The 12,402-nt window shown below is 41.7% G+C and overlaps 1 protein-coding gene across 14 annotated transcripts in view; it reads left to right on the top strand.

Moving 5' to 3' along the window:
* Nucleotides 1-12,402, top strand: part of KMT2C (lysine methyltransferase 2C) — a 203,421-nt gene that overhangs the window by 10,079 nt on the left and 180,940 nt on the right. The window contains exon 1 of one of the 14 annotated variants that reach the window (XM_075492366.1): nt 8,684-9,076. The exons of the other annotated variants lie outside the window; for them this stretch is intronic. The gene's annotated coding sequence lies outside the window, so the exon portion shown is untranslated. Of the gene's footprint in view, nt 1-8,683; nt 9,077-12,402 lie in introns of those variants that run through there. 14 annotated transcript variants of the gene reach the window in all.

The following is a 12,402-nucleotide window of genomic DNA, read 5'->3' as shown; positions in this document are numbered from 1 at the left end:
GTGTGAAGTAACTGCTCTTCTGGCATCCTCAACTTCGTGAAACAGTTGTCCTCAACATTTTCACAAACATGTTGGGCTGTTTGTTCTGTTATCTTGGTTTTCTATTAGACGTCTGGATGATGAAGGCCTTCTCTTACCCTCAAGATACGTGCTCTGAAAGCTTCTGTTAGTTGCTTCAAAAGGCTTACCATCTTCTCCTCATTTGGTCAGTGGAAGTTTTTCTCTCCCAGCCTTTGCAGTGCCTTGTTCCCTAGTTCCCATTCTCTGTTGCTTATGTTTTTGTTTCTACTCCAACTTTTTTCTTTCTCCTCTGTTTTTTTTTTCCCCCTCCTTGTCATAAAAGCAAGTGAGTATAGTATTTTTTTCTTACCATGGACCACTGAAATGCACGAGACTAGAACTTCACTTAGAAATGGGCCAGATGCTTTTCATTGTGAAGAAAGGCTTGGAAAAGGGATTTTTGAAATAAAATTCAAAATAAAGAGGAAAGAACTGTTCATTTCAATTACCTTAAATTTCACCATTTATAAATTGGACTAGTTCATGGCTGTGCTTGTGTTTTGTATTGATTAGTGGCATGGTTGTAGCTAGCAATAGTGTTCTGGCACCCGAAGCAGTCAGCTTCTTCACAGTGACCATGTCTGTGCTTGTAAAAAAACTCAATAGGGAACATTTGGAGTCTCTGGACACCATCGTCCCTATTGTCAGATTATTGCGGCGGTTGCTTGTACAGTTTCGACCTGGGCCTGCCAGCACTCCTCCAAACGGTTCTCAAGGCTGGCCCAAGAGCTCGCATGGGCATGCACCGTTCCCAACATAGTTTACGTGTAGCTGCTTTGTTGGGAGTTTGAGAATTAGATAGCACAGATGTAGGCTGCTCTGTGCTAGTCGGCCTCAAGGCCAACATCACCAACTATGTTTAATTTATTAGTATAACTATAACTGGTGTTTTTTGTTGTTTTTTTTCTTTTTTTTTAAAGGAGGAATTCAATGAAACTGATAGAATTCTCATCAGTTTTACTTTCAGCCTCCTGGGCAAACACTGTGCCACAGTTAATGTTCTCTAACCCATAGGGATGTAAGTTTAGGAGGAACAGCTCACAGCAGAATTGCTCTAGAGGGAGCAGAGGAGATGGGATGTACAAGCCGTAAGGCTCCAGGAAATGCTGGCTTTCAGTGCTACTTCAGTCTTCTGACACACAATTTTTCCTGGTTCATGTTTTGTATAATTAACCTTGCATCAGGCATCCTGGTAGAGATTTATACAAAGGAAACTGCAAAACAGATTCAGTGGGAATTCTAATGTGTTTTTCTGCCTGTGTCTTCCAGAAACAGTTTAGGAGAGAACTGGGCCCAGAAGTGGGGGATAACTTGGGAAATAAATGATCTGTAAGCAAGATTATTTAAAGAAATGATTTCCCTAAGGCCTTTCAAGTAGCAGTAAAGGGTTGGCTCATGGCTGGCTATTCTGTCGCCTCTTTTTGTAATGGAATGGGAGAGCATTCTTTGTCCTGTCGTGTGCTGTGTACAGCTTGGAGATACAATCATTTCTGTTTCAAATGTGTTTGTTGGTAAAGAATAAATACAAAAACTTGGTAAACTGACTCAAATATTTTGTGTGCTCTACATGTGGTCTTCTCAGATAAGGATACACTGGTAGAACAGAACAGAGAAAGTACTGTTGATTGTATACCTACTTTATGGACAACCAGAAAATCTTGATCTCAAGGCTCGTTAACCAGGCACTGTCAGTGGGGGTTTAAATTACTGATAACTTAATGTAAATAAATACTGTTTTAAGAATATTTTCAGTTTACTTTTTTTCAATTAATGTGCCTTCTTTAATTTTACTTGCTTTAGACTGTCTTGATAGGCAAAAAGAACCTGTTTTTAAATGGCTAGCTTGACCATGTTATTGTAAAGGCTTTTTTAGACCAATGAGAGTTTTTTGTCTATACTTAGTTAACATGCTCACACTTCAAAAAAGTGAAGTCATAACTGCCTTGGACATGTATAAACTTGTTGAGTTGAAGCTTAGGCTCTCAGTTATCCTGTATCTTCTAAGGTGCACTGTTTTCCTTGTTTGACTAGAATTTGGGAAAATATTGTGATAGACATGTTAGCTGGCTTTTGTCTAAAGGCTATAAATGTTGTGAGATCAAGTTGTTGAGTTTTTTCTGGGTTTTTTTTTCTTTTTTTTTTTTTTTTTTGTCCCCCAATATGTAGCTCTCAGTATGAACCTGGGGAATATACAGCTGCACGGATATGACCATGTCATGTGGTGTGGGAGCATATTCCATCACAGCTATTAGTAATGGTCCTTGGGGACAGGGCAGAGACTGATTTCTATCTCCCGTAGTCATGCCACCTAGGTTTCTTTTTCAGCAGTATTGTGATGGTCTAGTTTCTATCTGAATTGTTTTCTTTCAAAGCTTTAAAAGAATAATGATATTTATTTTACTAGTCTAAAGGAGCTTACTAATGAATAGGAGGAAGTGTACTCAAATTCTGCTGAAGTCTTTATGCTTAGTGAGAAGAGAGAACTAGGTACCTCCGAGATGCAATTCAGAAGGACTAAGGAACTCGCTGCTCAGACCTCGGAGCCATCTAATAGGAAATACTAGACGAAGGGGTTGAGGTGTGGTTTAGGCCATCTGAATATCACCTTTATGCCCTGATCTCTGTACTTGGTTTGTTTGGGGCATAAGTTATTTCGAACAGGGTCCCACCATCAGATTTCAGCACTGTGTATAATTACACAGCTATGTAAACAATGAATTGACCTTCAAAAATATTTGCAAACCATTTGGGGAACTGACTGTTTGACCTGCTTTGAGCAGGAGGTTGGGCTAGCTGACCTTGGAGGTCTTTTCCAACCCAAGTTACTCTGTGATCCTGTTCTATGAGCATCCTTTCTGATGGTCATGTCCATTATTTATGTTATACCCATTGCTTTTACACAGTGAGTTATCTGTAATAACCTTTATTTTGTAGAAGGTGTTTTCCTGTATTATTTCTTGAAAGAAAACAGTTTACTAAATCTCTTTCATTGTCTGTGTCCTTTATTCCCTCTGTCACCTGATACTTGCTTTATCTATTAATCTATGCAATTCCACATATACTAAATAAATTATTACTTCCTTACTATGGTGGGTTTTTTTTTTCTTTTTCCCAGAAATGGTGTCACCTGGCAACCTGGCATTCCAGATTTACTTCTTAAAGGATATTTTTAAAAGTTTATCTGGTAGGAAAGGGTAGGGCTATTTTGATTACTTTAAAGAAAATATGTCACAATTTGTATTCTCATTGGATTTCCATCATGCACTGTTGAAAACAGTTTTGTCCTGCCTGTGCTAGCAGCTAAGAACGCATGTCATTAGCAATGAGTCATTTTCTGATGGCCCGTGAGCATTTAGGTATTGCCTGTTTCCTACCTCTTCTTGCATCTTCCTTTCAACTTGTGGTCTACTCATCTATATTGGTTTTTAGTCCTTTCTGAATTCATTTGCTCACCCCTTTATTTCCGTTTCTGGTAAGCAGTACTACATTATCATTTCAGTTACGCAACAGAGTTTACCTGTACCAGCACTTAGTAATAGTGTAAAATGGACAAAGGTCATGAGACTCTTGTCTCTTGTGCAGTGTTTCTATAAGAAAGCACCACATGCCATGCTACTTCAATACCAGGTAAAATAGTGCTGTTGGGAAAGTGAAGAAGCGAGTAAGGAAATCTCAGATTTCCTTACTCAATGCGAAATTTGAAGACCTATATTTTTTATTTCAAATATTTTTTTCAGAAATGCCTTTTAACCTGATACAGCCTATGCATCTCCATTGATATCACTGTTTGCATTGTGTTACTGGACAAGATCTAGTGACACTTCGTGAGCTCAAGCTACCCTGAGACATCTGTGCTGATGCTCTGTGGGAAGACATAAGCCATAGAGGCAAAAGGGTACACTCCAGCTTGTTGTTTGGGGCTTCTGCCTCAAATTCACATTCAGCAGTGAATTAAGTGTAATGGTAGGCTTTGCGTTGGAATGTCCTGTTCTGCCATCTCTGTTGCAGGGCTGGTAACCTTTGGCTGAAGCACGGAAAGATATCAGGGAAGAATGACACTTTCAGCCTTTTCAGTAATATTTGCCAAAACTTGTCAAAGCCATAAGAACAGACAGAATTTGATGCTTTCTATGTAGAAAGCAATTTCAATTACCTAGCTTATGTTACTGTTCAAATTTTATTTCTAATAACATGCTTGCTAGATATGACATCTTAGATGTAATGGCTTTAAATAAAATTTATAATAGTAAGTTAACGTGGATATGTAGTTAATGCACAAAATGTGTTTCTTGGCTGTATGATGTGCTGGTGACCTGTCTTGGGTTCCAGATACGATCTGGTTCATGCTCACAAGAAAAGAAGAGCAAGAAGAGCACAGGGAAGAGGAAAAAACATGGTTTGGAAACGGGTTGGAACCTTTTTTTTTTTTTTTTTTTTTTTTTACTTTTAGAAATGGAATGTATCTCCAGAGGCTGTCTTAGTACAGGTCTTAGTATCTAGAAACTAAGAACTTCCAAAACCCTTCAAATGCAATAAAAAAGAAGTCAGACTACTTCTGTTTAATCTATGGTTTGGCATGAAAAGTGGAATTAAGAGAGAAACTGTTAACTGTAACAGAAGAGGGTGGTTCAAGTTGATTTGTAGCATGGAAGCATAAAAGGGTGCTAGAAAGTAAATTGCCTTTACGTTTCAGTAGAATTGCCAGGCTAAGGAAAAATATTTGAGTTTCCTTTCCTGCTTGTTGTCTTTTTGTAGATAGATACTTCCAGCTTAATCTCAAGTCGTTCTTATGATTCTATTATAATATTATTAGAAACCCATTGAAGATCTTGGAAATAGCAGGTCAGCAGAAGTTAAGAAGAAACAAATGTTTTAAAAAGACAAACACATTCTTGTGCTTCTTAATATATTCATCTTTGTATGTTTTAAAATCAATGAAGTACCAAATCAAATGTGTATGACCTAGCTATTGCAACCAATTAATACTTCTGTTGTGAAGCCGCTGTCTCTTAGAATCATAGAATGCTTTGGATTGGAAGGGACCTTTACAGGTCATCTAGTCCAACCCCCCTGCAAGAGCAGGGTCATCTTTGACTAGATGAGGTTGCTCAGAGCCCCGTCCAACCTGACCTTGAATGTTTCCAGGGATGAGGCCTCCACTACCTCTCTGGGCAACCTGTTCCAGTGCTTCACCACCCTCATTGTAAAAAATTTCTTTCTTAAATCCAGTCTAAATCTGCCCTCCCTTAGTTGTATATGTATTGTACCTGAAATTTAGATTGGAATATATGGGAAGTGGTGACGTATCTATGCCTGAGTTTCTCTTGGTTGCTGTGAAGTAACATTCTCCAAAAGTTAGGAATTGTAAATAGGGCCTATCATAAACAGATAAGGCATGCTTTGCTAAATGTGTCTTGATTATCTCAAGAGAGTTGTATCCTTGAGTTAATCAGTTTGAGTTTGGAAGAAAACAGTCCAACATATGTATAGACATAAGTTTTTTATCTTAATCATTAAATCCATCGCTTCTGTTGCTTACAAAAAAAAAGTCTGTCTTAGGAGAAATGACTGATCCCATTTTTCCCATGTACATTTTCTTGGCAGAAGTGTTGGCTTAAACAGTTTCTGCCTTGCCATCATGGTGAAACATGTTTGTGGAGACGTGTGAGTCAGGGCAGGCAATCAATGCAGACGAAATTGCTTTGCCTTTTTTCAGTGTCCGGCCCCGCTGCTTCTTGCTGGGTTACCCTGTAGCCGGATCAGTCCCCTCATCTGGTTCACAGCATGATCCAACATACAGCTGAACGGGTACAGTTCAGAGGCTGGGAATCAGAGGCACGGGGTGGGATCAGCTTCACTTAGAATTGCTGCCTAAGGTGAAACCCTACCCCAAGTTGTTCCTTTAGCTCATTGTATAATCCTGCTGAAGGCAATTTATGGGCAGTTCGTATGGCAAAGTAGTAATTAGTCAACATGACTGGTGTTGGACCATGTCTGACTGTGCTGTAGTAGAATTACAGTTCTGTCCTTACTAAGATTTTTATGGCAGTTAATGTGCTTTTACAGTAAAAGAACTAAATCTCGCATCTTGCACGTTGAGAAAAAATGGAGCTCCATGTTCGAAGCTCTCGGGAAGAGCAAGGCCAGCAAATATGACTTCATACCTGTTAGCTTGCATCTTGGGTCACGTGAACAGCAGGGAAAAGTACTGAGGGTAATTTATTATCATTATTTTAACCAGCTATTATTAAATTGCAACTTGTCTTGTTTGTGCTAACGTACTTAAACTTGTCAGGTGACCCATTACCTGGTATGTTAAAACATGCATTTTTTTATGGAGTGTAACATGTTTGAAAATATCTACAGGTTTAAGGTATAGCAGCATGAACAACTTTGTGAATTCATGGTGCATCAGTTACACTGCAGGGGTATCATCTTAGATGGTACCGCACCAGTGTTGTAGCGGACACTTATATAAATAGGCAGTTATGGGATAGCTGGCATACAATAAACTTGGTGCTCTAGCCTTGCTTAACCTGCTAAGTATAAACACAGAATCTCATTTTATTTAATACAATTTGGAAAATACACAGCATCGCTCCACCGTTGAGTATCTTCTTTGATTTAAGAGGAGCCTATTTTAGCTAATCTCAGAATGACTGGTTAGAAAAATGTTTATACGGTGTGTCCAAGAGGGGTTTGTCCTGGTTAAACCTAAAGGGCTACGAGTGCTAAAGGGAACAGGCAAATTGATTAATGTCTCGGTAGTGGTTTAGCAATTCCCCATTTGTTGGTTGGCCCAAAGTAACCAACCCTTACTGCAGAATAAAATATTGACATTTACCATCTTCCCCAAGGTTTAGACTGACATATTGAACCTTCTCATTGCAGCAGACTAAGTGCGCTAATACGCGTGGTTACCAGAGGTGTGCTGATAAGCGGTAGCTTGATAGCTCCATGTAGCTAAATACATTTGTGTGTCCGTACCTGTACTAACATGGCACAATAGCTCTTATACAATAGTTACTTGTTTCAGAGTAAACACGTGGAGATTTTTTCAGGTGAGTGCTTTCTTTTTAAAATTTTATCTTAATCTCTGGAGAATTGGTTTGATAAAAAACTTTCCTGTAGGCCAGGCACCGGGAGCGTGTTTCAATTGAAAATGTAATGATAGGCAGCGTTGGTCCACTCCCTCGACCTGGGTAGATTGTGCTGTGTGAATCAGTGTGGGGTTTGGGGTTTGTTTTGTTCAGTCTTAGAGGTGAAATGGTCTTTTTGAGTTCCTGAGTGCATTTATTGGGAATTTCTCTAACCAGTACTGATAAGGCAACACTGAACTTATTTGTTTGTCCGCAAAAGGGGGTGCTCAGTCTGTCCAGCTGCAGCTCAGTGTAACAGAAGAGGATTTGATTAAAAAACAACAAAAAAAAATCGGATGAGTGAGAAAACAGACATAACACACGGTCTTATTTTTGTTTGGCAGGTAAGTTAGAGTATTGTTGTCAACATGTCACCCTGTGTCTTGCAGATGTCTGATATTTAAGCAAATTTTAAGAAAACTTATAAAAGATTGACAGAAGCCAACCATTACACAACAGCTGTTTCAGGGGTTTTGCGTGAAGGGAAGTTGAACAAAGGTAGTTGTGTTACTACTTAAATTGGCAGACCGATTGGTTTGCAAGTATCTATCAATACAAGTGAGATGATAGTTGCGTAATGTTGTCTTGATTTGTTTTTCTCCCTGTAGAAGAAAATGAAAATTGGCAGGGACCATTTGAAGGGTTAGGAAAGAGCTGTTTGTAGACGGACATTTGTCAAGCTTGCTTTCTTAGCTCCTCTGTTCCAGATTGATTTTGGAGAAGTGTAGAGCAGCCTGAAAAATGTTAAAAAGGGGGAGAGAGGCGGCGGGGGGGGGGGGGGGGGGGGCAGTCCCCGAAGTCACACCTTGATCTTTAAGGCTGAAATTCTCTTTTTCCCGAGGAGCCCCAAACAGCCGAGGAGGGTCCGCCGGGGAAGCGGCCGGCATCTATGGAAACGTTCCGTAACTTTTCAGTTGCGCTGCTTTGTTAACTGGGAAGGTGCAGGCGTTGGGGGAAGGGAGGCAGGGAAGGAGAAGGAAACGGGGGACAGCTGCCGCCCGCCTGGCTCGGAAGGTGTTCCTAGGACAGGGGCTTGCGGCAGGACAGACCGCGTGCCGCCGGGGCCGGCTCCCGGGCTCGCCCGCCGCAGCTTGCCGGGACGTGCGGGGCCTCGGGCCCCTCCGCTCCGCTCCCCGCCGCGCCCGCCCGCGGCGGCCCCCGGCCCCCTCCGGCGCCAGCGCCGCAGCGTCCCCGCCGCGCCGGGGGTGCGGGGCGGGGGCCCGGGCGGTGGGAGCCTCCGGCGGGGGCGCTGCGCCTCCGGCCGCCGCCGCTCTGCCTCGCTAGCGCAGTCGGCGCGGCGGCCCCGGCTCCTGCCGCAGGACTCCGGTCCGCACATTGGCGGCGCCCGGCTGCGTCGGATCTACTTTCTCTCGCTCGGCTCTTTTTTTTTTCCTCTCTCTTTTTTTTTTTTTTTTTTTTTTTTTTTTTTTTTCCCTTTCCCCTCCCCTTCCCCTCCGCTCCCCTCCCCCTCCGCCCTCCTCCGCCGCCGGCTCCAGCCTGGTTCGGGGAGGATCCCGGAGCCGAAGTTCCGAGGCGATCGGGGCTGTGGCGGATCGCTCCCCCGGCGGCGCCGCCATGGGGGCCCTCTAGAGCCGCCTGCGCCGCGCCCGCCCGGCCGCGCCGAGGCCCCGGGGCAGTGGCCTGGGAAGCGCTCCTACCGAGCGGCGGGTCTGGGAGAGTAATATGGCTGATCGCGGGGAGTGCTGAGCAGTCGGTGTCTCCGCACGGCGCTGGGCTCGGGCCGTAACATGTAAATAACTTCTCTTTCCTCCGGATCGTACGGGCGGGCACCGATGCCAGCCCCTCCATTTTCCAGAGGGGATTTGTGAGAGGTTCCGCGGGGCTGGGCTATGTCGCGCAAAACCAATTCGCCGGGGGTGAGTACGGCTGTCGTTCAACTTCTTTGTATTAAAGGGCAAACTGTGACAGCGGGCACGGAGCTGTGTGCGGCGGTCTGCGGGGTGATGCCCGGGGGAGGGGGTGCTGGGGGCAGCGCGGCGGGGGGACCTGCCGCCGGGACCGGGGCGAGCGAGAAACTTGGCGGGGGGACTCGGGCGCCGCTGACACTCGGGAGAGGGAATTTTACGCCGTTTTGTCAAAAAACCCCTACCCGAATATAGACGTGGATGTATCGGTTTAAGTTGCACGCTCACTAGATAATCCTCGACCATTTTAAAAAAAAAAAAAAAAAAAAAAAGAGGGTGGGGGTGGGAGAAACAACAAACACAAAAGCCCAGCTCGGGGCTGACCTGGGCTCCGCAGCCAGTCATCTGGCCATTCCTTCTCTCTGTGTGTACACCTATACACACACACGTGTGCCTGCACGGACACACACACATATTCTTTTAAAATTATGACTTTATATGGTTAGCTATAGCACAACTCTCTTTTTTTTTTTTTTTTTCCCCCTTTCCCTTTTTTTTTAGCACTTTCATTTCCTGGTGTGAATTCTGGAGTGATGGAAAATGAGATAGCATTAATTTTTCCTAAATATTTGGAAGTATTCTGTACACGCTATTTTTTAAAAGAGTGCCGTTTTAATTTTGCATGATTTCAAAGTGTACCTGTATGGTGTTAATTTTAGATGATCCTCCCAGCTGCCTTTATCTATGGTTCTAAATTAAAAGAAAGAAAAAAAGCACTTTTTAAAATACACTGTGTTCCCAGCGCGTAATGGATGCTCAGACCATCATATATGATGATTTTTGTATGAGCAGTGAGCAAATAGGTCGTAAGTCAAAGTAAGTGTTATGTAACTGGCTGTCTTTAGCAAACTTGATACGAACTGTAAAGGCAAAAAAAAGTCTTAGTTTGTTCTTGTTTTTTGATCTGGACAAAATGAGAGGATGGCTATCCCTTTTTTTCAGTGGGATTACTTTGTAGCAGGTTGATTTAAAAAAAAAAACAAACCGAAACAACCTATGCTTTAAAAATACGAGCCAGCTAATCTGTATGGTGTTTTGTATTTTTCTAAAAATCTGTTTCAGTCATGTACCTAATTCTGGATACTAAATATTAGATATTCGCCAGTGAATCATTAGTTAATACTGAAACCAGATTCATTACATAATTGAAAAATGTTCCTGAGTAACTTTAGTTTTACTATTTAACTTTGCTGTTTTGTAGAATAGCATTATTTGACATAGTTCGAGTTCTTGAAAGAACTGAAGATCAGTATGAAAATATTTGGGGTTTTTTTGCATCTGAAGAAATAAAGCAGTAGTGGGTTAATACTCCTGTTGCAAAACTGAAACAAATAGGCAGACATTTAAAGATTCTCAGTGACTATGTAAAATACTATGTGTTGAAGTAAACACAGTTATTGAGCTGGAGCTTACATGTAGGGGTCTTTGTGCTTTTTGTACGTCATGGTGATGTTAGTATGTTGTGTTTGATGTTCTGCACAATAAAATACACCTGCTACAGAAAAAAACCTGCAGCTCCCAGACTGTTTAGTGCAAATATTTTAACCATCTACTTATAAGACAAACGGAGGCAGGAGGCAAGATACACTTTTCTCAGTGCTGATGTGATTGCTGCATCTATGCTAGCCATTCATTAATTTCACTAATGACTACTGTACATTTATTTTTAAAGTATTTGGTGTATGCTTCCTTTACTACTTCATTGTAAATGTCCTTTCTTTTGATAATATACTTGGAGTTTGAGTATCTGTGGTTTTTAATTGCTTGCCTCACTTGCAGGTCATCTTTGTAAACTGTTTTATGACTCTACTCTTCTTATGTTGTATCTGCTCTGTGCAAAGTAGTACGTAATATTCTGTCAGTGTTAAATCTAGATGCTTTTAGGGCAAAATACTCTTAATTCTTTTTCTGTAGGAATTGTTACTGAATTTTGGTATAATTAATTTGTCAGACTGTGTACTCAGTTGACTTATATCCCCCCCCCCCCCCCCCCCCCTTCTGTATTATTCTTTCTCAAACAGAAACTCCTGCAGAGTTTTGGCAAAATGTTCTTTTGAGAGGTTTTTTTTGGGGGGGGGGGAAGGCAAGGGGTGGCATTATTGTCATTTACATAATATGCCAGTAAAAAGTAGTTGCATCATGTACGCTTTCTTAATGTGACTGTTCATTGGACTTGCCTGAAAATGATCTCTTAAAGGTAAACGGCTGAGCAAAAATGAAAAGCAGCCATGTAATGATTTCTGCTTTTGTTTCAGGCTAAAAGGACCTTTCAGCCTGTGCTTTACAGGGTATTTCCAGCCTGAAATGTAGTCGGCTGTTTAAAAATAATGGTAAAAGTATTCTTCTATCATCACTGCTCTCAAACCTTATGGCTTTGCAGCTCTGTTTTCCTGTTCTTACAGTGTGGATAGAAAACTCTTAGTGTAGAATAGTATATACTTTTATACCATTTAGTATAAAATATGCAGCCCCAGAAGAAGGGAAAGTGGCTCTGGAGTGTTGTCAAAAGCACACTCTAAATGAGCTGAAAGATACTTTTTTGTTTTATTTGGGCCATTCCCATTTTAGTAATTACTAAAGCTTCTGGAAACTCTAGGAGGTAGTGTGCTTTCAGAAAGTATTAAAAACCAGTTGACAGTGGGCCTTTAGCTAGTCTTTTATAATTCTGTCTTTCCTCTGTGAAATCCCTTTGGCATGTTGTGGTTCACTGGCAGTAGCCCAGCATGTGATATCACAGATATCAGATGTCTTCTTGCGATTCATGGCGTTTGCTGTGCCGCAGTGGTGCTCTCTGGGACGGCTCAGGTGAACCAGGAGACGTCATAGAAATTCGGTAGGGAAAGCGGTATGATGGAGAAGCAGTCATGTAGTATTGGGAATAGGTAAACGCCTTCTGTTTAAGAGTGTTCAAATCTTTGTGTTTGGTAATCTGATGTGGAACGTATTCAGCAAACAGATGCGTCTTTGACTGAGTGGTCTTTACAGATTTTTTCCCTAACATCTTAGATATAGATGCATATCAAAATGACTGGCAAAATGTCACAGTTAAGCTTTTTCCTTTGGAAATATCTTTGATTTAAAAAATGGATCATAATTATATGTGACCTTGTTAAGATTTATTTTCATCTCAAAGTTGAGGTCCAATGCCAGGCATAAGTATAGATGATAGTGCACATATGGAGGATATTTGACTCCTCCATAAGATCTGTTGAAAGTTAGTCATAGCGCATTGCATTTCTGCCTGTCTCTTCGGTGAAGTCTCCCTCTTGTCTGTATTC

The sequence above is a fragment of the Mycteria americana genome, chromosome 2 (genome assembly GCF_035582795.1).
Source record: "Mycteria americana isolate JAX WOST 10 ecotype Jacksonville Zoo and Gardens chromosome 2, USCA_MyAme_1.0, whole genome shotgun sequence".
Classification (NCBI taxonomy): domain Eukaryota; kingdom Metazoa; phylum Chordata; class Aves; order Ciconiiformes; family Ciconiidae; genus Mycteria; species Mycteria americana.
Note: the sequence above shows the minus strand (reverse complement) of the source record. Positions and strands in the feature narration are given on the sequence as shown.